The 24,862-nt window shown below is 35.8% G+C and overlaps 1 long non-coding RNA gene across 1 annotated transcript in view; it reads right to left on the bottom strand.

The window, feature by feature from the left end:
- Positions 1–1,513: 1,513 nt before the first annotated feature.
- The window catches only part of LOC112991433 (uncharacterized), a 42,528-nt gene continuing 19,179 nt past the window's right edge, over positions 1,514–24,862 (bottom strand). The window contains exons 3-5 of the long non-coding RNA XR_010388977.1: positions 12,937–12,993; positions 10,719–10,789; positions 1,514–2,343 (exon numbers count right to left, since the gene is read on the bottom strand). This is a non-coding gene — a long non-coding RNA (uncharacterized LOC112991433). The remainder of the gene's footprint in view (positions 2,344–10,718; positions 10,790–12,936; positions 12,994–24,862) is intronic.

The raw sequence follows: 24,862 nt of genomic DNA, 5'->3' as shown, positions 1-24,862 counted from the left end.
ACTGTGCAGCCTTACAATATGGTATGGCCATTGCTAGTAACAGGCCATAAGCTTTGTACCGAATTTGCAAGGCCTCAGGCCTGAGGCTTGTCAGGTTGCTCTGTCTGAGCTTTTCTTGGCCTGCCCATGGCTTGAGCCCTGAGTGCAGAATGCGATATTTATGATGCTAAGATAATGAGGCAGTGCAGAGAAGTGCAGCCTGCTGTGACTGAGGAGGCCTAGAGAGACGTGTGATACATTACAGGCACCATATGTAGTAAATTTACATGCAACATGGAGCTGCAGACCAATAAAGAAAGAGCAAAGGCATAAAAGCATGTCAGCAAACATATAAAAATATATTTGCTCTTTTCTAAACAGGACTTGGAACACAACAGAGCTGTATGCTTCAAAATCCAACTGGCTTGGAACAGGCATACCAAAAAGTGAAGTCTGATGCCTCAGCTGTGAATGTGAGCTAATGGTAGGGCTGAGCGAACTGTTGGTAAATGAAATTATGCAGCTCTTGAAGAGAAGGCTGGCAGAAGAATGGCATATTTTGAGCACATGTAATAATGTCAAATGACAGCAGTCCTGGGAGAGCATACTTTTCCATTCCTCAAGAAGTTTCTCTAGATAAAAACAGAATTCTGACAATAAGGTTTGTATTTCCTTAAACAAAGCTACAAATAGAATCTTTTTTTTCTTTCTCTCCATTTACCTTATGAGTCCTTTTGTTTACACAGCTCCCCTTCATATTCAAATAAACTAGCAAACCAAATCAATGCTTAGAAGCTGTTTCTATCATAGTAAAATGAGGAAACCTGAACCAGCAAAAACTTTAGATACTTTCTCCCAGTGACAAAATTACTTAGACTAAGAAGACTTTAATTTTTTTTGGTCATGCAGGAGCAAATGAGACTATATGTCCCTCTAGTTCAACTAATAATTTAGAAATATAGACTATTTCATAGAGACCTTACTTAAGTTTGTACTTCTTTAAAAGTCAAGCATATTTTCAGTAGTTTGAAAAAAAATAGAACATTTATCTAGAAATATTTCCTTTCAAAATGGTGCTGTGCTTCAAAAGAAAGAATTTCTATATTTTTAATAGGGTATTTCCTAAAGTTATTCTTCATATTTTGTTAAGCTTATCCTTGATCAAAATGCATGCAGAATTCAAAATTTAATGAATAATATTTTAAAGATGTCTTCTTAAAGTATTTAAATGTCATTGCCTTGGGAAAATTCCAAGTTAAAGACAATAGCATTTTCCCCCTTAGTTATCATTGCCATCAAAAAATATTTTACTGAATATATTCTTGGCTTATAAAGGTAATAAATTTAAACTATATATTTCACAAACTACTTTTTATTTTACATAATACAGGAATATTTCTTTAACAGGTTATTTATTTCTTTTTATCTGAATATGAAAATTGTATGAATTACATAAGTGTGTAGAATAATTAAAATATTTGCATAATAATGAAACACTCCTCTTTTGTTACTATCTTGTAACTGGACAGCATAGAATCACAGAATGGTTGAGGTTGGAAGGGACCTCTGGAGATCACCTGGTCCACCTGAACCCTCCTGCTGGTCTTTGCTCCGGACTTTCCCATGCGTTTTCAGGGTCTGGAATTTCTGAAGGCAAATATTACCAGAAAAGACCAACGTGAAGAGGGCATGGGGTACTCTGGCCTTTTTTCATGTCCTTTGGCAGCAGGTCCCCTGCTTCATTCACCAGTGGGCCCACATTTTCCCCAGTCTTCCTTTTGCTGCTGATGTACTTGCAGAAGCCTTTTTTGTTGCCTTTCATGTCACTCTCCAGATTCAGCTCAGGTTGTCTTTCCTATCCTGAACATCCCTGCATGCTTGGACAGTGTCTTTTTGTTCCTCATAGGTTACCTGACCTTACTTCTACTTCTTATATGCTTCCTTTTTATGTATGAGTTTTTTCAGCAGTTCCTTGTTCATCCATGCAGGCCTACTGCTGCCTTTTCTTGAAGTGTCCTTAACCTCCCTTCTCTCAAGGACCACCTTCCATGGGGGTCTTCCAAGCAGGTTCCTCAGCAGGCCAGAGTCATCTCTCCTAAGTCCAGGGTCGTGATCCTGCTATTTGCCTTGTTGCCTCCTTTCAGGATGCTGAACTCCTCCATCTCACAGTCACTGCGGTCAAGATTGTCCTCACCTTCACATCCCTGTCCTTTCTTGTTTGTAAGGATCAGGTTCAGCAAAGTGCCTCTCCTCAACCATCTCTGTCAGACAATTATTATCAAGGCACACCAGAAATGTCCTGGATTTCTTGTTGCCCCTCCAGCAGATGTTGGGGTGGTTAAAGTCCCCCATGAAGACCAGGGCCTGTGAACATGAGGATTCTTTCAGGCATCTGAAGAAGGTTTTATCTTCTTCCTGATCAGAAGTCTGCAGCAAATACCCACAACAACATTGCCAATGTGCGTCTGCCTTCTAATCCTAACCCATAAGCTCTCAGCTGGTCCCTGGGTAGAGTTTCACACATACATAACCACTGCTCTCATATCAAGGGTGACTCCCCCTTCTCACCATCCTTCCTAAAGGACCTTTATCCATCCATCACAGCATTCCAGCCATGTGAGTTATCCCACCACATATCTGTGATCCCGATGAGAGCCTAGCCCTGTGAATGCACACAGATGTGTTTATTCCTCTTGCTGCATGTGTTAGTGTACAGGTGCTTCAGAGAGGCATCTACTCATGCTGATTTGCCAGAAAAAGTGTGAGAGCTTTCCCTACTGTGGTATCCTTTCAGTACTCCCTTATTTGTGCACATATGCTTGACAGTGCCTTCAGCCCTGTTTTGACCATTTTCAGTGTCTCTCCCATCTACATCAGCGTGCATCCCTTGTTTGCCAACCCCACCCACCACCTCCTCGCTTGATTGAAAGTCATTATCTCTCTTCCCTGTCATTCCTAATTAAAAGCTCTCTTCATCAGGATAGCCAGCCTGTTGACAAAGATGCTTTTGCCCCAGTTCGTAAGGTGGATCCAATTTCTTCCTAGCAATCCTCAGAGGTCCCGATGGTCACAAGAGCCAAATCTCTATTGTCAACACTAGTTGTGCAAGCAGTCGTTGACCCACAGGACCTATCCACTCATCATCAAGCCCTTCCCCCTCATCACCAGTATGATCAATGAGACACCACCTGGGTCTCCATGCCCTTCACGCTTTCTCCTGAAGCCACTTTTGATGCCCTCATGGTCTTCCCTAGCCATATTGTTGGTGCCCACATGGACAATCAGCAGGGTATAATAATCTGAGGCTAGACAATCATCTTCAGCCTCTCCAAAAAGTCCTGAATCTGAGATCCAGACACTGCCTGTGCCTCCTTCAGTACTGTTGGGAGTTCAGGCTCTGGAAGGTGTATAGTCTCAGAGAAGATCCAATTAGTCTTTTTAGCTTGTATTCACCACTGTTAATGAAATTATATTAAAGTGTAATTAAAGGGAAAAAATAATGGTTGATACGAGTATAGGAAACATAACTCATGTCATTCTCCCTCCTCTGATATCTTTGCACCAAAAATACTATCCTTTTCTCATGCTGGTGCTGACTTTGCTACAACATGACCTATCTTCAATTGGAATGAAGGGATACCTCTTACTCAGACTCTTCCTCCTTCTTCAATGCTATGTCTAAGGTCCTCAAGTATTTTCTTTGGGAGATATGAACTTGAATTCCTTAAGGTTAAGGGGAAAATTAAACCTGTGGGGTTTTTTTTTTTTTTGGTTGTTTTTTAACTGTAATTTTTATCATCACCTGGAATACTTTTTGTACTACTAGAATTTTTAAAGGAAACAAATAAAAATGCATTTGTGAGGTATTCAGTCCTGTCATTAAGTGTTGAACTTGCCCAGAGACCTACACAGGATCTGGACAATTTGATTGTTTTTCTCTCTCTCTCTCTCTCTCTTTTTTTTTTTTTTTTGGAACACAACAAAAATTATTGCAAGGGGTGGGCCTAGAGGATGAGGGAGTCCTACCTGGTGCACTTAAAACACCAAGTATCTCTGGAGACAATGTTACCATACAATAAATGTTCAGCGTTTCCTAAAAGTTCATTCAAATTTGACTGTCTTTGGACAGGAGTGTTGCATGATTCTAAGGAAAGAGGGTGAGATAATGAACCATATTTTTTCAGCCATGCAGTCTTTTAGTGGAAAACCAACTTCTCCTAAAGAGCAAACTGTAGATAAGCAATGGCAGATTAAAACAATTAGCTGTTTATATAGGATATAGTTCATATCATGGTTGGTGTTTTAAGCCAACACACAATAATGTTAACTTCTACTGAGGTGGTGGTTTGAATCACATAATGCACTGTACAGTTACTAAAAAGCAATCAACACAAAAAGAAAAAAATGGTGCTGGAAAAGCAGAGAAAGGGCAACTGTTCTAAAAAGCTTCTAAAAGATGTAGATATATCACTTAACAGTGCTGTTTAGTCTAATGAAGAAGAATCATCTTCCAGTATAAGTGGAGAAACGTTCTTTATTTTAATTTATTTTTATAATTTGGGCAACATAAATACAAAGGCAGCAATACAAATAAAGCAGGATGTAATTACTGGGGAAAAAATAAATATACTAACTGTAATTCTAACAGGCTAAAGGTGGCTTGCAAGACCACATAAATTAGCCAGGAAAAATAAACCATTCTCTGTAATGTATTATGTTGGTATGGAAAAAAATAAGATATAGAACAGAATATATTTAAAATATAAGATCTAGTTGTTATTGTTAAAACAATCACAAAATAGACCTGGAACCACAGTCACATTCTCTCCTGACATTACTTCATTAACTTCAGATGGAGCTATGCCAATAGAGAATTTGCTCCTTACAACTCTCATAATGTAAGGTGAGAATTAATTCCTGCAATGCTCTTTACCAGACACATTAATTTTCACCTTGTATATGCTTTAAGAAAACAAGTCTCTGAGGACTAGAACACATTAAAAACACAGGTACCTATACTTCAGATGTAAAATTCAATTTTGAATTTCTAATGAAATGTTCAAAATGGCCAGGATACCATGATTTCCCCTTTGTCCCTTTTTCTGGCAGCAGAACTCCTTAGCCTCTAGCTGTGCCACAACCTCCTCTGTCTTCTGCATTTTGTATCCAAAGAGTTTATAGTACAGTGTTCCTCCAGTAGATGAAGACATCTAATTTTCATACTCATTCAAGCAGCAAATTTTCTCAGAGAGATGTGAGACATCCCTCATATTGCTGCTTCTACTGTATAGGCTTTCTGTGTCATTCTTCAGAAGTACTTAATTTGCTCCATCAATTGTATAGAGAACCTACTTAAGACTGAAGTCATTAATTTTGGTCTCTAGCTTTGACAGTGTGGCTTTTTCTATTAGGAAGTTTCCTAGAAGGTTTTTATCATAGACTGTAAACATATTGTAGTGAGAACACCTGCGGAAGATGTGGCATGGAGTCAGTGACTGGCAGAGTACGTGGTTGCCGGGCCAGCACGTGAAGCTACACACTGACCAAACTCCCATTGGAACCAGGCATGCATATTCTGTTTTGTCTGCAATGTCTAGCTGCTTCCCAGACAATAGTTTCTCACAGTTAGCACAGCTAAGACAAGGAAATAGTTCTAGTAGATAAAAGAGGGGACCCTTAGGATACATGGGAGTAGTCCCACCTGGGCATCTGACCCGTGCGTCTGACCCATGCCTCCAGCAGGCTCCTGCTGGCAACCCCTCCTCAGGTTTCCCAGGTCCCCTGGTGCAGCTTGGAGTGTAAGTCCTTTATTAAATCTATCCTGTTTAACCCCTCATGAACTTCAAGTGTCTCCCTCCACCAGTATCCGACCCTCTCTTGCCCGCCTTGCGGTCACAGATGTGAATCCAGGATCTGCAGTAGAATGTTGTCTTCTAGAAATTGGTAAATAGAGGGCACATCGTAAGAAAACAGTATGAGTAAAGCCTGAAATCTAGAATTAAGAATTTGCTTTGGAATTCAGATGCCCCATAAAGATATAACAATGGATGTTTTGCACCAGGGAGATCGGCATCTTTCCTTAAAATCTGTGTAATCCTTGTTTCTTGGTATTACATTTAGGTACTGTATTCCAATAATGTAATCTGTTGCCTCTTGCAAATAGTTTGGATTGGGGAAGGTTTCCTTATGCATCTATAAAACGTTCCTGGACTTCAGAACTTTCAGAACAAGATAAATTATCTAACAAATCTTATTTTCTTAGGCTGAAAGTGTCAGCAGAAGGTTGTAAAGGCATGTTTCCTGTTCACAGAAAGTAGAATGATGGTCCAACACTACTGAGAAACATCATAGACAAAGGAGCCATAAAGATGTATGATTTTTGTGCATCATCTATAGCTTTAATTAGAAAGTCCAGTGGCTTTAGGATTCATCGAAATAAGTCTTTAGACAAATTGTCTTTGTTGGAGGGTAAATGTGAGCAACTCTAACTCTTTTTATTAAATTCACATAAGGGATATTTTTTCCCAAATTTATTTATTTTGTTGCTTGGGTTAAGAGACCCTGGACCGTGTAACTACTGGCTATTTCCCAGCTTAAGGGAAATAGTTGCACCCCTGAGGTTTGCTGCTGGGTTTGAACTGAGCAAGAAAGTAGAATAATGCTTTGAATTAATATGTCTGCCAAAGATATTTTGTTGAGTCTCATTTTCAGTTCTGGATATTATTACCACTGCTTTATCATCATCAAATAGTTTAATATTTTCATTAATTAAGGTATTAAATGCCACTTTGTTTTAGTAATAATACCAAAACCCAGATCCCAGATATAGGAATTCTGTTGGGGAAAAGAAAGAAAAAAAAAAAAGAAAGCAAGCTCTGTTTTACAACTGAAAGCCTAAATTAAAGGAAAAAACAATACTTGCTTTGTTGTGACATGTTTATTGTTCAGCTGTGTAATAATGTGCAATCTGTTTCCATGACCACAAGTTCACCAATTCATGCTGTCATGGCTTAACAGGGTATAGGGTACAGCTACCTACTTAAAACTGTTATATTAATGGTATGAATCACACCATAATTGAAAAGAAAACCTTTTTTTTCAAAGTAATTTTAGATGCTATTCTTTTGTTTTATAGATTTTTTTCCACACCTCCCAACACGTTTTTCAACATGAAGTTTTGCTACTGATTTCGTTCAAAAGGATCACTGCTCTTAGTAAAAGAATGTCATGAAGTTAAGATAATGTAGGGGGACACTCAGATAGTTCGAATTTCACAATGAATTTTTAATATGTTTCTGTCTGAAGAATTTCATAGGTATTCATAGCTATTAAAAGTAAAATTTCTGAAGACAACCTGAATTAATCATGTAACGAACAGAGAAAGCAATTGGGCATGACATGATTATTTAACTATCTCAATGGTTACATGAATATATGAATTGCTACCAGATAAAGACACATGAAAGATATGTTTATCATTGAAAATCTTGTCTGATTAACCAAATGCTAGTCAAAAGGATATTCTGGTTTTTAAAACAGGATTTATTAGTATTAACCTATGAATTAGAAGGTGATAACTGAATTCATGATTTCCTGTGTTTTTTTGAACTAAATAAAAGTCTGTAGAACTGTCTTTCTCTCAGTGAATCAATCAGACTATACTTAGTGAAAAATGACAAAATAAGTAGGTGCTAGATAAATAGACAAACAGGCAGATACTTTAGATCATACCTCTACCTCCTATCCCAAACTCACAAGATAAAAGAAAGTTGCTCATTCTGGAAAGGGTATTGATAATTACAGCGCTGTTTCTTTGTCAGTAGCTGCAAGCTGAAAATTCATGTAATTAACTGTAAATCAAGAGAGGAGCAGCCCTGAAGACATGAGGAGCTAGATTCAAAAAGATCTTGGGGACTATAAGAAAACTTCTTGTGGAGTAAAGGCATCAGGAGTAAAGTTCAAAAATTCTTAATGAAAAAACTTCACTCATTTAGTCTCTGCTCTTGAAATTAGGTCTTTCCTGAGATCAATTATCTGAGAAATCTGGTATCAGATGCGCTTATAGAGCATGTGTAACACTTGAGATGTTCATAGCCATAAAAAAAAAATGTAGTTGAGGCCAGTGATATTACCTAAAGTCTATATAATAACCTACGTTGTTGCCAGATGGCTGGAGTCCGAAGTTGGGAAATGACAATCTCCCTGAAACATTTTTCTCAGCCTAAACAGATTCAAATCTGCATCTCTTAATTACAAGCCTATTGGTTACACAAACATAAGGATGTGTACTGAGGGAGTCTTCTGGAAGCCTTACTGGTGTACAGAAAAGGGAACAAGACTCATGCGCAGAAAAAAGAGATGATGACACTGGAGCCAGGTTCTAACTGAGTTCTGGATTCTGTTTTGGAAGTCAGCAAACATGAAAGTTGTTTTAAGGCAAATAAAATCATTTATTTGTTGTGAAAAGTCTGAAATCATGTGTTTATGCACTACTGGAACTCTTATGTCAAAAATTATATCAAAATATTCAACAACTCTCTTCTTTTGAAGAAATGTCATCAGGTAAGGAACTTGCATTTTAACATATATCAACAAGTCTTTTCTCATTCAAGAGTGGAAGTTCTCCTTACAGTCTTCAATACAGTGTGACACAAATGGAAAGGAGAGTCCACAACTAATTCACAGAATGTTACTGTGATTTCAAGAGGGTTTATGCTACATTTAAGTCACAGAAAAACAAAGCAGTGTACCTGTCATGTTTGAGTACACCCATAAATAGAGTTCTGTTCTAGTAGAACTAATTGGTACAAATGTTGGCTTGCTAGGAAAGCTGGAACAAAATATTCTTAATCAGCAAGGATTAAGGAACTCAAGCATAGGAAATCATGTAGAGAAGGAGAAATGTAAATGAAATGTATTTTGCCTCTTATAGGTCTCCTTCAAGATGTAATCATTGACTAAGACACCACCTAAATGCTCTTTACTTTTTTCTACTTTTCCTCATTAATTGTCTATCTATATGTTGGGTACTTGGTTAGTAGATCCTAGAGTGAAACTGCCCATCGTGGAGTGAAATTCTCAAATTGAAGCTAATCACAAAATCTGTATACAATGAGGGGAGAGAATTGTGTGTCTAAGAATCCCAAAAACCAGCTTTCTTCAGTTACATAGATTAGCCATCAAGAAACACAGAAGTACCATTTATTGCCTTGAATTCTGCCTTTCTTCATAGTTTGCTGGTGCCATGTTACCCTGTATTCATTAGGTCTCTATAACCTAATGAATAGACAGATTTGGTTCAAATCCATAAGGGTCAGGATACTGTTGATACACAACTTCCAGTGTACATAATGTTTGGCAGTCAGGGTTTTCTACTCAAAATGGGTGCCAATAATTGCTAGGATAATGTTTTAAGTTAGGAATACCAGTCCTATACTCATGTCTAACTCAGGGCTGTAGAAGACACGTAAATTCTGGAGGTATTTATTACTTTATTATTTCATAATTTTTCTTATTGTACAGTCCAGTCCTCCCATTTCTGGCTGCTGATAATCCCATGCCTATGTACTTGCTTTTCTTACACGGCTCTGTACAAGTAGAGCTTTTAGTCATAATTTCTATGCTATAAAAGTAGTACAAAATCATGCTGTCCATTCCAAACCATTTTTAAATGCATGTAACTAAATAATGAGAGGATTGACTTGTAGTAGTTCTGTAAAAATTGCTGTGACTAAAATGTTTTTATTTGTAAGGTCTAGAAGGCATTCATCTTGTATCTAAATGTGAAAGAACAATCACCAAAGCATGAACTGAATATTTGGTAAAGTAAAATCAATATGCCTTTTTACGTTAGTTAATTTCTTCTTTAGTAACTTCTTACAGATTATGAGGAAGAATATTCTTGGCTTCATATGGGATATGTAACCAATCTGAGGAAATGCTAGCTCATTATTTTCATTGATATCAGCCCATTATATCTAAATTTATTATTTTTAATAGCTTTAAAAATATAATTATATGGATATTGCTAGATTTGAAACTTATTAATGGTTTTATCAGTGATAAATGAATGCATTATCCATCTCTTCTATGGATGAATAAAAGGTATAATCTAGGCCAGTAATAAAAAATTAATACATTTATATTATTGAGATGTCTATATCAATTTTTAAGTGGCAGAAGAAAGTAGTACACTCTGAAAACAAGGAAAACGAAATGCATGACAAAGACTTAAATAAATATTGGTAGATGCCAAATACTTTTTTTTTTTAAATTAACATGCACTTGTCCCACTTTCTTTGATATACTTGCATGGTTCTTCAACAGATTGAACCGTCTTCTGAATTTAGGTAGAGAGAACAGTATAGCTATTAATAATATGGCTACCCAGCATAGCTGTTTATACTGTTATATTTCCACAGTCAAAATTTCTTTCTATAAAATTATTTTTGGGGTTTGGGGTGTTTAATCAGCTGCCCTTTTTATGTATAGTAGAATAGAGGGAAAACACAGGTTTGTTCATGGAGAATACCTAGTATATGAATTTCATGTGATTCTGTTATGACTCATTAGTTAAATTATTCTTTGAATATGACCAAAAAAGTGAGCTTGATACATTGCTGCTACAAATATTGTTATCAGAATGAATGACCACAGAAAAGTGAACACTATTTCAGGACTGAAATATAAACCTCCTTCAGTCCATTAACTTAGGTGATTCAAATCCAAAATGTACTCACCCTTGAAATGTGTCTTGGACTCCATTTTATTCCAGCCTACAAGACTGAAAATAGTTTTGGTGCCCTGAATGCTGAACAAGGAGAGAAATAATGAACAGACATTTTTCTTCTGAAAAAGAAAAGGCTCTGTCAATACAGTACATTTTCAAAGTCATTCTTATAGTTTATAATACGTATTATTTCCTTTGTAAAGAGATACTCCTCAAACTTTCCCACATGTGAATTACACATGGAAACCAATAACATTTGCCCACTCTAGGCTTTGTTTTGTTTTGTTTTGTTCTGTTTCCAAAGAAGTTCCTCTTCATTAAAAAACAAAACAAAACAAAACAAAACAAAACAAAACAAAACAAAAAAACACCTCTTTATCTCCAAAAGACTTACCTCTAGTAAACCTTAGTTACTCTAAAGAGAAAGTCCAGTTTTATCTTTTCTCTCCCAAAGCTTGCCCTGCTCCTGAGCAAATAATTCTCACGTGGGAAATTCTTTAAAAGAGTCTTTGCATAAAATGATTAATACAGTGTATTATTTGAATTATAGGAGCAAGAATCCCTTCCTAGGGGGGTAATCCCTTACTAGAGTTCATTCCGCTTAATACTGTACCAACATATACTAAAAAATGATCCCTAGCATGAGATGGTTTATTTCTAAGCCAAAAAGAGATTAAGGAAATGCATGGAAAAGTAAAATCACTTACACAGGATCATACAACAGGTCAATAATATAGCAAGGAATAGGCTGACAGAAGCCTCCCAAAGTTCAACAGAGACAAATGAAAAATTCTGCACTTTGTTTTGAATAATCTGTCCAAAAATGGATGGATGAAAAGCAGCTTTGCAGAAAAGGACTTGAGGGTCATAGTGGACAGAAAGCTGAACTGCAGTTTTCTCTTTCTGTGGGAACATGGAATTCAGCAGACCAAAGTAGTCATGTTCCAAAATAGTTTGGGTATTCTGCAGTGTAATTTTGTTCTGTGCCTTTTCTAGTATGCTTCCTTAGTGTAGTCTTTCTTGCTCTCTCTGACTTTCACATCCTTCAGGCTTCATGACTGGGGCTTGTACTAAGTTCCTAGTTGTTTAAGTGTATTCTTTCCCAGTATTCAGCCTTTGTTAGTGCTGTGGATTTATAGATTAATATTCCATGGTGCAAGTGCAAGCAGACATGTCTATTTGATAAAATTTCTAAGCACAGCTACTACTGGCTTCATTATTACCAAAGATATATAGCTTGAGGTAGGGCAGTAAGAGAGAGAAACAATACCCTAAATACCTTTATTTTGTGTTTTCATGGCTTGGGAATGTTCTTTGGATTGCATCAGAGCATATAGATTCCTGCTCTTGCAGAATACAGCCTTTTTGCCAAATTAAGAAGTCAGCATCTATCTTACTCTACCATACTTCAGCTACTTTACTTTTGGCTAGTCCTCGAACACAAGTTCCCTAAGTTACAAAATCACTTTTTTTTTCTCTTGCCCAAGATATTTTTTTCCCCCAGTGTGTCCTGCTGTAACCAACTGGTTCTTTCTTTTGCTTCTTTGGAAATTCCCTTGCTCGAGGGAATCGAGGGAATGGCTTCTGAAGAGGATTAAAAGAAAACGTATTTCTCCAGTGATGCGGCTTAAAAAAAAAAAAAAAAAAAGTCTGGCTAGATAATATCTAATCAGAACCTAAGAGACTTTTATATATACCTAACTCATGAATAGATACATCAGACCCTCTTCCTTTTCTCTTTAACACAGAAAAGTATGTAAAAGAAACATAAAAAAACATGCAGTAGACAAAGGTACCATATTTTCAGTATTTTAGGCTTTCCTTCCTCACTAGTAACTACTATAAATATGAGTATATGAACAGTATCATACATACACATGCACATATGGAAAAAGACCTTAAAATTTTAAAAATCACCTCTATCACCTGTATTTAACCCAAAAGAAAAAAAAAAAAAGGTAGTCAAAATCAGTTAAACTACTCAGATAATACAAAAATTTTCTATGTAAATTAAGCCAGCAATATTCTCTTTGTTGGATAATAAAATGCAATTAAAACTTATGAGAAAAATCAAATACTCATGGATCTAAACTATACATACTTTTTTACCTCTGTCTTATCTGCTCTTGTCTCAAAACATTTTGGAAGAGAAAAGTAGATAAGCAAGTACTTCTAAAGATCAGCAAACATGATGTATATCCTGAGAAATGTGATACGAATCAGCCTACCTGACAAAGTTTGAGATGACTGAATAAGACATGAAACTGGGGAAAAATGTAGTCTGTCTAAAAAGAAAAGGGGGGGGGAGAGAAGAGAAAATGCCCTTTAATATTTTACCAGCACAATTGTTCATGAGTTTATTGCTGAAGAATAGATGGAATTCTCAACTTTCTTGAATAACTTATAATCATTTTCATTGTAGCTAAGAAGGTAATACTGCCAGTGTGATTTCTGAATATTTTCACCTCTTTTGTGCTGATATAAATGGTCACAAAAGCTGAAGATCTAGTCCAATGTCTTTCAAACTAGAAAAAGGGAAAATCTTCTATAGGTCCAATTCTCTCTGTTGCATCCAGATGTGGCAGCCAGTCCTTAATCACTGGGTAACAGAAGAGATACCCAGTGCAATCTGTGTGGGCTAAAGAAACATACCTTGTACACAAAGCCCAGTATTTATTGTTAGTCTTAGCAATCTAACCCAAATAATACTATTTTTCCAGTTACAATTGTACTAATGCTTATAGTTCAAATTATCCAGCTACTAGACTTTTTTCCAATAATGAAACAGTTGAAATTGATATACTTGTTAGTATCTACTGTTTTCTCTGCTGTTAGGCTCACTCTTCCAATTTACATTTGCCACAAGCCACTAACATCCCGAGTGTTTCACCGGGAGGGAATGGTGTTGATGGTGGAGGCTTCTTCCTCTTCACTTTTTAGTCTAGCCCTCTTATGTCTGATTCTATACATTTTCTAATATCCTATACATCTTAATTTGTTGTTTGTTCACAATTTCAAATTATATACAAATTTTCTATTTATGTTACATTTTACATCTACTGAAAACCTTTTCTTTGTTTGCTTTCTTATCTCTAAAGCATCTTTTATCAAGCTTCCAAGATTGCTTTCCTTTAAAGTCTTGTGACTAACCACTGGTCATTTCCTTATAGCCCTGACAACTCCATTATCATCTTGTGCTTGTACTTTCAAGGACTCCATTAAAATCATTTACCTGGAGGGGGACCCTGTTATAAGCCCCTTTTTTTTTCTTTAACAGCTTTTGCACTCTGGACTCTTGAAAACCTACAGTTTTGTAATCACAGCTTATTCACATATACATCCTTGTATGTTGATCCTTAATAGTTCAGTCTTCAAAAAGAATTAGGTACTGAAAGACACACAAGCATTTACATAAACACATAAACACATAGACACATGGACACAGACAAGAGCTTTTACTGATGTAACAAGATGTAGTCAGTGGGAGAGGGTAAGTAATGATGTACTCGCCAGACTTTGTCCTTGGGATTGAATTCATTGATGCTTTTGATAGCGAATTTGAGGCAAAAAAAGTTTTAAACATCTAAATGAAGAGGGCTAATGATGGGAAATTTGAATCATCAATACAGTGAAGAGTGGAATATCAGACATGAAGAACTGAGTGATCTTGTATACTTACATAGTAGACATAAATAAAATTTTATAGTATAAAATATAAGGTCACATATTTGGTAGGAACAGACAGACTTTTTTTGTGATTAAGAATGAAAAAGAATGAGAAAAACTTCTGTTTTCCCTTGTCATATGATGTTTGTGAATCACCAGCATGCTATGGCATGGAAGAGTCAAATACAAGCTCAAGATCTGTTAGCTGAATTATTTTCCAGACAAATAAGTGCAACCTAAAATACCAGAAAAGTTCAGCTCACAAAGATGACTACATTTAGGTTCTGACATGTAGATGTTTTCCTGTGAGTTAGGTGTCTAAATTCATGTTACAAGCAATGGGGGATGTATTCAGTTCATTCAGTGATGCCCAAAGGGGAATTCAACTCAAGAAAAGCAAGATTCAATTATATCTAGTGATATTTCAGATGCCCTAGGGAATCTGAGACTTCCAAAAAAGATTGGCAGACATGGATAAGGACCCATAAGAGATTTAGTCCTTTCTAGAGCAGCTACAAGCCACACATCACACTCTAGCACATTTCAAATAGCAATAAACATCAATGTTTAGGTGACTGATTTGTGCTTTAAAGGTCTACTTTAGGTTGAGTTGATTGTTTCTTAGGATCCACTGACTGCATTGACTAGATATCCGTTGACTACAATGGGAGGTAGATACCTAGTTCACATGAAGACACCCCCATATAGGCACATACATGTAGAAGATTTACTTTGGAGCTGACCACCATCATGAGAATGACTGAGAGAATGAAGAGCTTATTTCATACAAGAAAACTCTATAAAAACATTCAGCTTTGGGAAGTGATTGCTATGACTTTCAGAGAGGAGATGCAGAGAGGGAAAATTATTATTTAGGATGAATAACAGCACTGGCAGAAGAACAAAGAGTATTTTTTGATCACAACAAAATGAAAATTTCCTATCAGAGGAAAGTTTGCAACGATGACATACTGGAGTACCAGGAATAGACAACTGATATAATTTTAAATTGATGTAGATTATGTATGAAAGAATGTCTGAAGGCTGCAAGTTGTTGTCAAAGAAAGTTATGTCCAGTCCCCTCTTCAGTGTGAGTGAACTGAAAATTAAATACATTTTTCTCGTCCAAGTGATTTGTCATAACGGTTTGTCTAACCCTCATGGCAACCGACATCAGCAAACCTGCTGAGAATGTTTTTCTGGAGATCACTGGAGTAACCACCACACTTTCATTTTGGAGGGCTTTGACAGCTTAAAATTTGCCAGGAGAAAAACGGTCATATTTCTGGCAATCTCTTTACATTGACCTGCTGTTTGAACAAAATCCTTCTGTTAGTCAAATTTGTGGGTAATTCTGTTAATAAGTAAATTGGTTTTAAATTAAATGTTTTTAAAATCGGCTTATCACTGACTGTGCTCAGATGGTAAAACCTTAATATGAAGTTAGTGCAGCCTAGACATCTATTACTGAGATCAGTCTGACTGCAGTCCAATTCAATGACACTTACTTATAGGTTAATGTTAATTCAGAATTAATCACTGAAGTAACACAAGGTCATGCACTGAATAAGTTAGTTAAAATGAATAACTAGGATGCTACTCCCAGGCTCTCAGAAAGTCTTTGGATGTTCCTTGTCTAGGTTAATGTTGCCATATATTATACAATACACTGTATACTAATTTCTCTTTTATGACACGCTTCAGTATGAAATTCATTTTCTGTCTATGATTTTACATTAACCTTAAATGTATCTGTGAAAATGTCAGTATTCAAAACAATTACCTTTCTGTTCTATACTGAAGATAAGTTAGGAATCGTAATTGGTTGGTATTTTGACCAGTTTACTCTGATGAGATTTATCAAACAGCAAATATTGTTAGGCAAAATGGATTTTATCAGTAATAGTGTAGATACTGTTACAATGAATTATTCCTTTGATTTTTGTCATTTCAGCATTGTCTATAATGAAGTAGTTCAATGTGGGGGGGGGGGGGGGAAGATTGATATTGCCTGCTTTGTAAAATTTCTTACCTGAAAATTTCTTATCAATTCTTATCAGACTTCTTAGCCATGGAGGATAATGGGTCTTCAGACGAAAGTGTATACATAGGTTATTTAGACATAGGCCAGTGCCAGAGATGGCCTTTCAGTTCTATGTTTCTGGATTGTAACAGGGTCCTACTCCTTGAAGATGGCTTCTAGGCATCATTTCAGTACAAATGATGAGCAACAACTATAAAAATGCAACAATATTATACACATTCACTGCAAAAAGAAATATATATATATTTGAAATCAGCTTCCTGTCCTTTACACAAATGAACAAGCCCAGGGTTTTACACTGTCTTTTAGCAGTAGGACAAAATTTACCTCAGTGTAATGATTTTTATTCAGAATTTACCTCAGTGACTCAGTGTGATGATTTTCAGATGTCAACTTAAAACACTAGTTATGCTAGTTAGGCTATTAATGTCCTGGAAGAGTGAGCGGAGTAGACATTAAACCATGCTCTGTCAAAAAGATTTATTTAATACTTAAAACTTATTATTTGTTAGCATGTTCATGGCAACTCTGCTTCAACAGCTACTTCTTTCAGAAAAAAATGTGATATGCATCCATCTTATGTAAAGAGACTAGACAAAACAGTTAAAGATAAGCATTAAAAGGTTCAGATTCTTGAGGTCAAAAGTGGGAGTTAATGAACAAAGATCAAAAAAACAGGGACATAAAACCCAATAAAGACAGAAAAACAATTCTCAAATTCATATTCACACTGCTGAAATGTTTTCCTTAATTTACTATATTTTACTGGCTTTAGTTTATTGCCTGCATGATGGTCAGTCTGCCATCATTTTTCAACGGAGATGCTTTCAACCTTTTTCATTTTCCAGTTCTCTCTTTTTCTGGATTTGTATCTTCATCTTTAATAGCAGAGCAATCAAGTAATTAAGTTAAAAGCGGAGGTGTATTTGCCTCTGAGGTTTCTTTAAATATGCAAATAACAAAACAAAAAAAAAGAAAAGCTTTTAATAGAGACAAAAATCTTTAATATTTTCTAAAAGATTATTTAGATAGAACTTTGGAGGATTCATCTTGCTTAATTTTGCCATCTAAATTAGGAGTCTAGCAGAAGCTAGGCTCCCTCAACAGTTAATGGTGTTTGCCTTTTAACAATAACTGCTATTCAAAAGATGGAGTGAATGCTTTTTCTGTGTTACTTAGATTCAGCTTTCTTACTAGATAAGGCTTTTGGAAGAATATGTTTATTAAAAAACATAGATTTGCAGCAATGTGACAAGTTAAAATACCAAAATTCATTACTAATATTATACTTAATGCTAAAGATATTGGCTACTTTTGCACCTCTACTAGCGTTTCTTTCCATTCTTCTAGACTAAAGAGAATTTCCATCTTCTGGCTTAAGAAAGCCTTTCTAATTCCTACTACTGTTTCTTTAATATGTGGCCTTCTTCTGGGAATAAAAAGGAAGGAAGGCAGGAAGGAAGGAAGGAAGGAAGGAAGGAAGGAAGGAAGGAAGGAAGGAAGGAAGGAAAAGATCAGGGAAAAAGCTATGGCCTTTTTTCTCTGCTCTCCTTACATGAAAGGCTTAAATCTTGTCCAGTTGTCTCTTCATGATTTTGGTTTGTCATTTTTTGTTAAAGGAGAGCAGGATCTCATGTGGTATTTCTTCTTTCTGTTTCTCCTTGACCTTTTCACCAACTTTTTTTTTTTTAATGTTTTGTGAGCACTAAACTTGCATCAGGATGTGGTCTATTCATTTACTTTTTTTGTTGCAGCCTCCTATTGGTTAAATCGGTCTACCTGATTCACCAAATATTACTCTCTGTGTAAGTGCTGCACAGCATTTAAACATAATGCCACAGAAGATGAACTTGGGAATGGGGTACGTAAACTGACCTCCATTTTCCTTTCTGCCCCTACTGCACTGTGTGTTCTGCTAATTTCACAGGGAAAATTTTGGAGGACTCTCCACCATAGAAGGCTTTCTGCTGAAAGAAATGTGTTTTAAATGGCTCTTCCTAGTGACAGCTCTAGTCATAAAAATATTAGATAAAAGGGAATTGGTCTGTCTTTATCTAGATTAAAGAAAAAAAAAAGAATGTGAGTGCTGGTCACCCCTTTTAAACAGGAGCTGAAGATACTTAACTTTAGATGAGAATTCTGAGCAACAGATCTTGAATCAGCACTGGTGGTAGCCTCTATCCCTTACTCATATGTCTAAATACAGAGACAAATGGGATTTTAGATATTTTTAAACCTGATAGCGGTGTTCTTTCCCCATTCAGAATACTATCTATCTTTTCAGAGTATTTATCCAATCCCAGGCGCATTATGAGGCAACTTGTGCCTCAGGAACCTGTATCCCTTCTGGGATACAGGACAGGTAAGAATGTATCCATTATTTTAACACACTAAAGGTTTTAAGGAGGGAGGATTCTTCTTTGGTTCAGTGAACCAAAAATCCTTCTCAAGGTCATGTATTAGCTCCTACTTCCTTTTACTTTTCCCTATGGTCATGCTTAAAAATGTAATTTTATGTGTAAAATTTTAAAATTAATTCTGGTGTGATGTTTACTATTATAGTATGCATTGTTCGTATGTGTGAGGGAGAGAGATAAGCTTATAACCGTGCAATATCCTTTCTCTTTTTCATTTGTACTACTAGCAGCTGCTGTTTGTGTTGTAAAAAGGTGCTCTGATAAAGAAGATCATACTGTATATCTCAGTAGATTATATAGCATGAATATATTTAGACACATAGATATGAATATGCATACAAATTATAATCAAATCTCAAGGAAATAAGGTTTCATTTTAAAATCTTCATAAACTGAAACTCTAGGTCAAATATTATTTTAATCATTGTAAACATTTTCAAACACTGCTTTAAGTTTAATTACAAGTGCAGACTGAAACAATGTCATTAATATAATTACTGTCCATACTTTGCATATCTTGACCCTCAGTAATAAAAGAGAGTTATCACCAGAATTTAACAGTATTAATTACTGTTAATTAGTTTATACCACATAGCTTAAGGAAAAACAACAAATCCTCACAGACAAGGAAATCTCACACCAGAAAAGTCCGCTAGGAAGGTTCAGCTACAAATTTCAGTGCTTCTGGCACTTATAAATGTTTTGGTTCATCATAATAAAGACAGTGTGACATTTGCAAACAGTACAAACTTCCCCTGTCTGATTGGACTAAACACATGGTGGGGGAGGGGGGTTACGTTCTTTCCAGAACAGTCTTTTTGTTTTTCATATTTAGCACTCTGGTCTAACACAGAAAATAAGGACACAGTTTTTTTCACCAAAGCACCACAATGTCAGGCTTTTGCCAGCCACACTGCTATCACGAGTTATGCTAAAATCTTACCTGCTTGTAGTGCAATTTTTCAAGTCTAAAAGTATGCTTCCACAAAGAAGAGATATAGAGACTAAATCAGCACAATAGGTCAAGAAGATAAATCTCAGAGTTCTTTTCCTCTACATTTGGACAACCGAGCCACACATATTTTTCATCCCTCATAACTAAGACTTCACCTAATAATATAAATTCTATATTTATTTTTCCAACTAGTGCTAAGATTACATTCATATCCAGATAAAGCCTACAGAAAAACACTCAGGCAGATACGACACAAGACCTATGGCTTTCTGGAATAGCAATTAGAAGCCAGGTAGGATACCCAAAGGGATCTTAAATGGCAATACATGCCTAAGTTTAGTAGATTGAACCTCACTGTATCTGAGTTCCCAGTAGAGTAAATTAATGTCTGGGGTGTGATTCAGTTACTTTAACACACATCTAGCACCATTTAAGATTCTCATGGGAGGAAGGTGTCTGTGAGGGTGGTGAATATAACACCGGACTTACCTTCCTTTCTAAATTGGAGGATGAAGGGCAGACAGAACAACCCAGTGCAGAGTTCTCCTGTGTGTGCATTACGAAGTACCTTCTTTTGTTCAGACTACAACATTTTATTTTGTAGCATTTCTGATGGACTTCTCTAGTCTTTGGATGAGGCCAAAGCTAGTAAAGTGATGGCAAAATAATAAATCCAGCCACCTTGTCTTGCATGTGACTGGTTGAATCAAAATGCACATTTGGATTTTTTTTTTTTTAAAGGAACATGATTTTATGCCATTACTACATTTGTGGTGTGTTAGTTGAATATGTTGATTATGTAACAATACCAAATTACCACATTTTAGATATTTTATGGTAATGTGAATTCTGTTTCTTATAATTGAGAAAGTGGATGTGCTATTATATTTGCAAAACAATAACTTTCTTGCTATCTGTCCCTCTAAGTCCACTGAAATAGCATTACAAATGGTATATTTAGTATAATTATTAAATGTATTTTAATTATTAAATGTATAACTATATATTTAGCAAATATATAATGATATATTTATTAAATATTAAGAAATTAATAATAAAATGCTGAAAGTTACATTTTTTCACTTTTCAATTAAAATGCTTTATGAAAATTGTATTTTTGTTTTTTTTATGTATTGTAATCCTCAAGCAGAAGAAAACCTTTGATAGGACATTTTTTAACGAAAACTAAGCCCATCATTACCAAAACATGTTAAATGTCTCTACCACATGTAGCTTTTACCCCTAAATATTGTTTGCTTTATGTTTTTAAATAAATCTCAAGGAAGTACAAATACTTATTCTCAATCTAAGAAAAAACTCATAACATTGAAAAACATTTTATAAAACATTGTAAAACAACTTAACATTGCTAAAATGTGTATGAAAGCATGTGAGAAATCATTAGCAGCATAGGAAAAAATAAATATAAAGAAAGCGATCTGAAAGTAGAGCAGCATTCAGAAAAATTTCCTATTGGAAATTTTTTTTAAAACTCAGTTGCCATAATAAATATAACTTACATTTTTATCTACAGTTTTTTTGTTTTCAGACTGTTCTTCTTTTAATCCTTTCCATCACATCCAGAGGACAAAAAATGTATTTTCCTTGGCTGTTAACTTCAACTGATGGGCACACATTCATTAGACAAGTTAACCCAGCAGGGATTCATTCACTAGTTTCGGTAATCATCTACTATACATCATAATGCTTTGAAAATGGAACAGCTGGATAAGAACACGTTCTCATGGTAGTTCATCAAACAATTTTTAAACCATTAGTTTTAAACACATAGGCATTTGTCATATATCCCAAAGCAGTAAAGAGATTATTGTGCCAATGACTGTTAACAGCTACTTTAACAATGTTTAATACAAAAATGTCAAAGTCCTCCAATAGCTCGCTTTACTTTTCTAAATATGCAACTCATTTTAAAGGAGCAAGTATCTCTACATTTAATTGATGTTTGCAAATTACTCAACAGTCAAGCCTTTTCTGCTACAGAAAAACTTACATTAAAAAAGGAAGAAAGAAGATTTTTGTTTTTGTTTTTATTTTCCTGCTTGTTCATTTGATTAGTTGTTAATTTGGGTTTTCTTTATTGGTTTGTATGTTTTTTACATGACAACTTACCTTATAAGGCTTCATGTAACTTCACAGATTACGAAACAGTACCTTGCAGAGCTGGGTAGCCTGTCACAGTCAGAAGATCATCTCTGTATTAAAGTAGCTTTAATTTTTATATTATAATAAAATAAAAAAACCCATGAACTTTGTTAGACTGTTGCAGTTTATATGGTAGCTGCAGAAAGGCCTTTCATGCAAGACCTTGTGGATCCTATATTTGTACCTCACCTTTCATTAGGCATGGTATTGTTCTGAACTCTTTGCAGAAGAGTAGCACCTCAGAAGACCTCTAGAAAATCTGCTAGATTGGAAAAACTTAAGCTACTTGTCTATAGTTATTTGTATTGCAGCCAACAATTCTAAGGGTTGTTTAAGGTGTAGAGCTCTGGAAGGTCTGCTAATAGATAGACTGAATGAATCACAGTACTCTTGAATGATAGGAACAATAAAGAACAGTCTGAGTATGGCCCAGAATACCTCCATGTCCTTTTGATAAATTAAAGACGTTTAATACTGTTTTCATAATTTAGAAAGGATAAATCTGGAGTAAATTAATTTAAATACAGGGATATATTTCAATACTTTGATTACATGGCTGTATTATCCTAGATAAGACTACACACAACTGCTATGATGGACATTCAGTTCCTGAACTTCTATCTTTCTCTTTAAACTTAAATAAGAAAGGCCTGGACTTTTGAATCAGGAAGAATTCTGCTGTTTCATCAATTTTTATTCAGTATTGCCAAAAATTTTAATTTGTAGCATGGTGAGAGGAGTAATCCAGTCTCTGAATAGCCTTTGACTATCTATTGATACTTGTGTTTCATATTACAAACATAAAATCTAATATCAGTTATAAACAACCATATCAGCATAAACAACCATAACATCTCCCTTATATTATTTTCAAAAAAATACCTTTCCTGAAAAGTGGGGATGTTATTTGTGGGATATGTGTATGCTTGCCTAGGCACAGACATAAAGAAATATATGTATAGTTCATATTTATTAATGTATTTTTTCAAAGCATGCTTACAGGTGAAAATGAGATATACTGTAAAAACAGAGCTGAAAACCACTGGATTTCTAAAAAAAATCTCTGGTGATTTAGGAATGCTTTAACTCCTTATTACCAGAAACTCCGCACTGCTATCATCCTCAAGTTTCATGTCATTTTATTAAGAAGATAATTACAGCACAGGGTGCAGAGATATGATAACGTTACCATTAGCAAAGCTGTAATTAAGTCTGAGGTAACCTGTCCTTATAATCCCTTCATCTCAGTTATTTTTTCTCCCTGTTTCATCTCACTATTTGCACCGAAATGTCTCATGCTGGTTCCCAGCCCCAGCATTATCTATTTGTCCGGATTTTACTTTTATGCAACTTTCTAAAACAGATCTTGCTGGATTTGAATATCAAACTTGACTGAAATGAAGTTTGTCACAGAATCATAGAGAAACTTAGGTTGGAAGGTACATCTGAAGATTTACTAGTCCAGCCTTGTGCTCTAAGCCGGGATAACTTCACATTTAGAAATTTGGAATAACTCGAAGGATAGCTCCACAGACTGTCTGGGCAGCCTGTTCCAGTGCTTAACTACTTTGAGTGTGAAGACTATTTTGGTAATATCCGGTTAGAACTTCCTCTGTTGCAACTTTTGATTGTTGTCTCTTGTTCTTCTGCTGGGTGTTTCTGTGAAGAGTCTGGCTCTATCTTCTGCATTTAGGTGGTGGAAGTCTGCAATTAGATTCTCCATTAGCCTTCTCTTCTCCAGAATAAACAAACTCGGTTGCCTCAACATCTCCTCGTACATCGTATGCTCCAGGTGGTCTCTCTCCAATTTGTCTACATCTCTCTTCTATCAGATAATAACTGCCCAAGATTGGACCCAGAATCCCCAACTGCTGAACAGGGGAGAACAGTCACTTATCTCAGCCTACTGACTCCCCTTTTGTAAACGCAGCCCTGTATGCAGTTATCCTTCATTGCTGCAAGGTTGCATTCCTGACTCATGTTCAACTTGTTCACCAGACTCAGAAGAGTCCTCTCTGTATGAGTGAAAAGAACTCTTCATACGTGCAAAGCCATATTAATTTAATTAAACTGTTAGTTTAATTAAAATCCTAACAGCCCAGAAAAATTATTATTATTAGTCCAGTTACAATGACACTAATGCTTAAAGTTCAAATTTTATGCAGTTAAAATGATATATACACACAAACTGCTTGGTATGTGCCCCTTTCTCTGGTGCTGTGTTCATCCTTCCGCTGCCCCTCTGGATCCTAAGGGGAGGGCGGCTTCAGTGTCGGTGCACAGGGGTGTGTGTAGGGGACATCCGCATTCTCAGTACTTTGCCGGTAGTATGACATTGATGTTTTCTTCCTCCTCCCTTTAGAATCTGCTTTTACTTGTTAGCTGGTGTGCTTGAAACCTTGCTCTTTCTTCACTGCTCGGCATCTGAATTACCTATCTTTGGTGTGTTTCACACAGGTTGGATACTTATTCTTTGGTCCCTGGGTTCCCCCAAAATTGGTTTTATTCCATTCCCAAGCCTGTACTCCTTGTATGGCTAATAATCAACCAGTAATTGGTGAGCTGTTTAGAGCTCTGGGGTTCACAGCATTGACCAGCGCCGATATTTTCAAGTCTTTGAGATCATCCCACATTGTTAGTCCTCTATGCTACATTTTATTCTAAGGCAATTCATTTTACACAGACAATCTATTTGTTATTATTACTGTTTTATATATGTGCATATGCATATATATATATATGTATGTATATCTCAATATTATACTGATTACATCAAGCCAAGCAAAAAATAAAACAAAGTAAGTGGTAGTCATCTGGTCATTAGATGATTGCCATGACAAGCAACAAAAATCTCCAGGCAGGCCAAGACAAGTCCAGAGTAAGCCTGGCAGATCTTTGGGCCTGTTAAA

The sequence above is a fragment of the Dromaius novaehollandiae genome, chromosome 1 (genome assembly GCF_036370855.1).
Source record: "Dromaius novaehollandiae isolate bDroNov1 chromosome 1, bDroNov1.hap1, whole genome shotgun sequence".
Classification (NCBI taxonomy): Eukaryota; Metazoa; Chordata; class Aves; order Casuariiformes; family Dromaiidae; genus Dromaius; species Dromaius novaehollandiae.
Note: the sequence above shows the minus strand (reverse complement) of the source record. Positions and strands in the feature narration are given on the sequence as shown.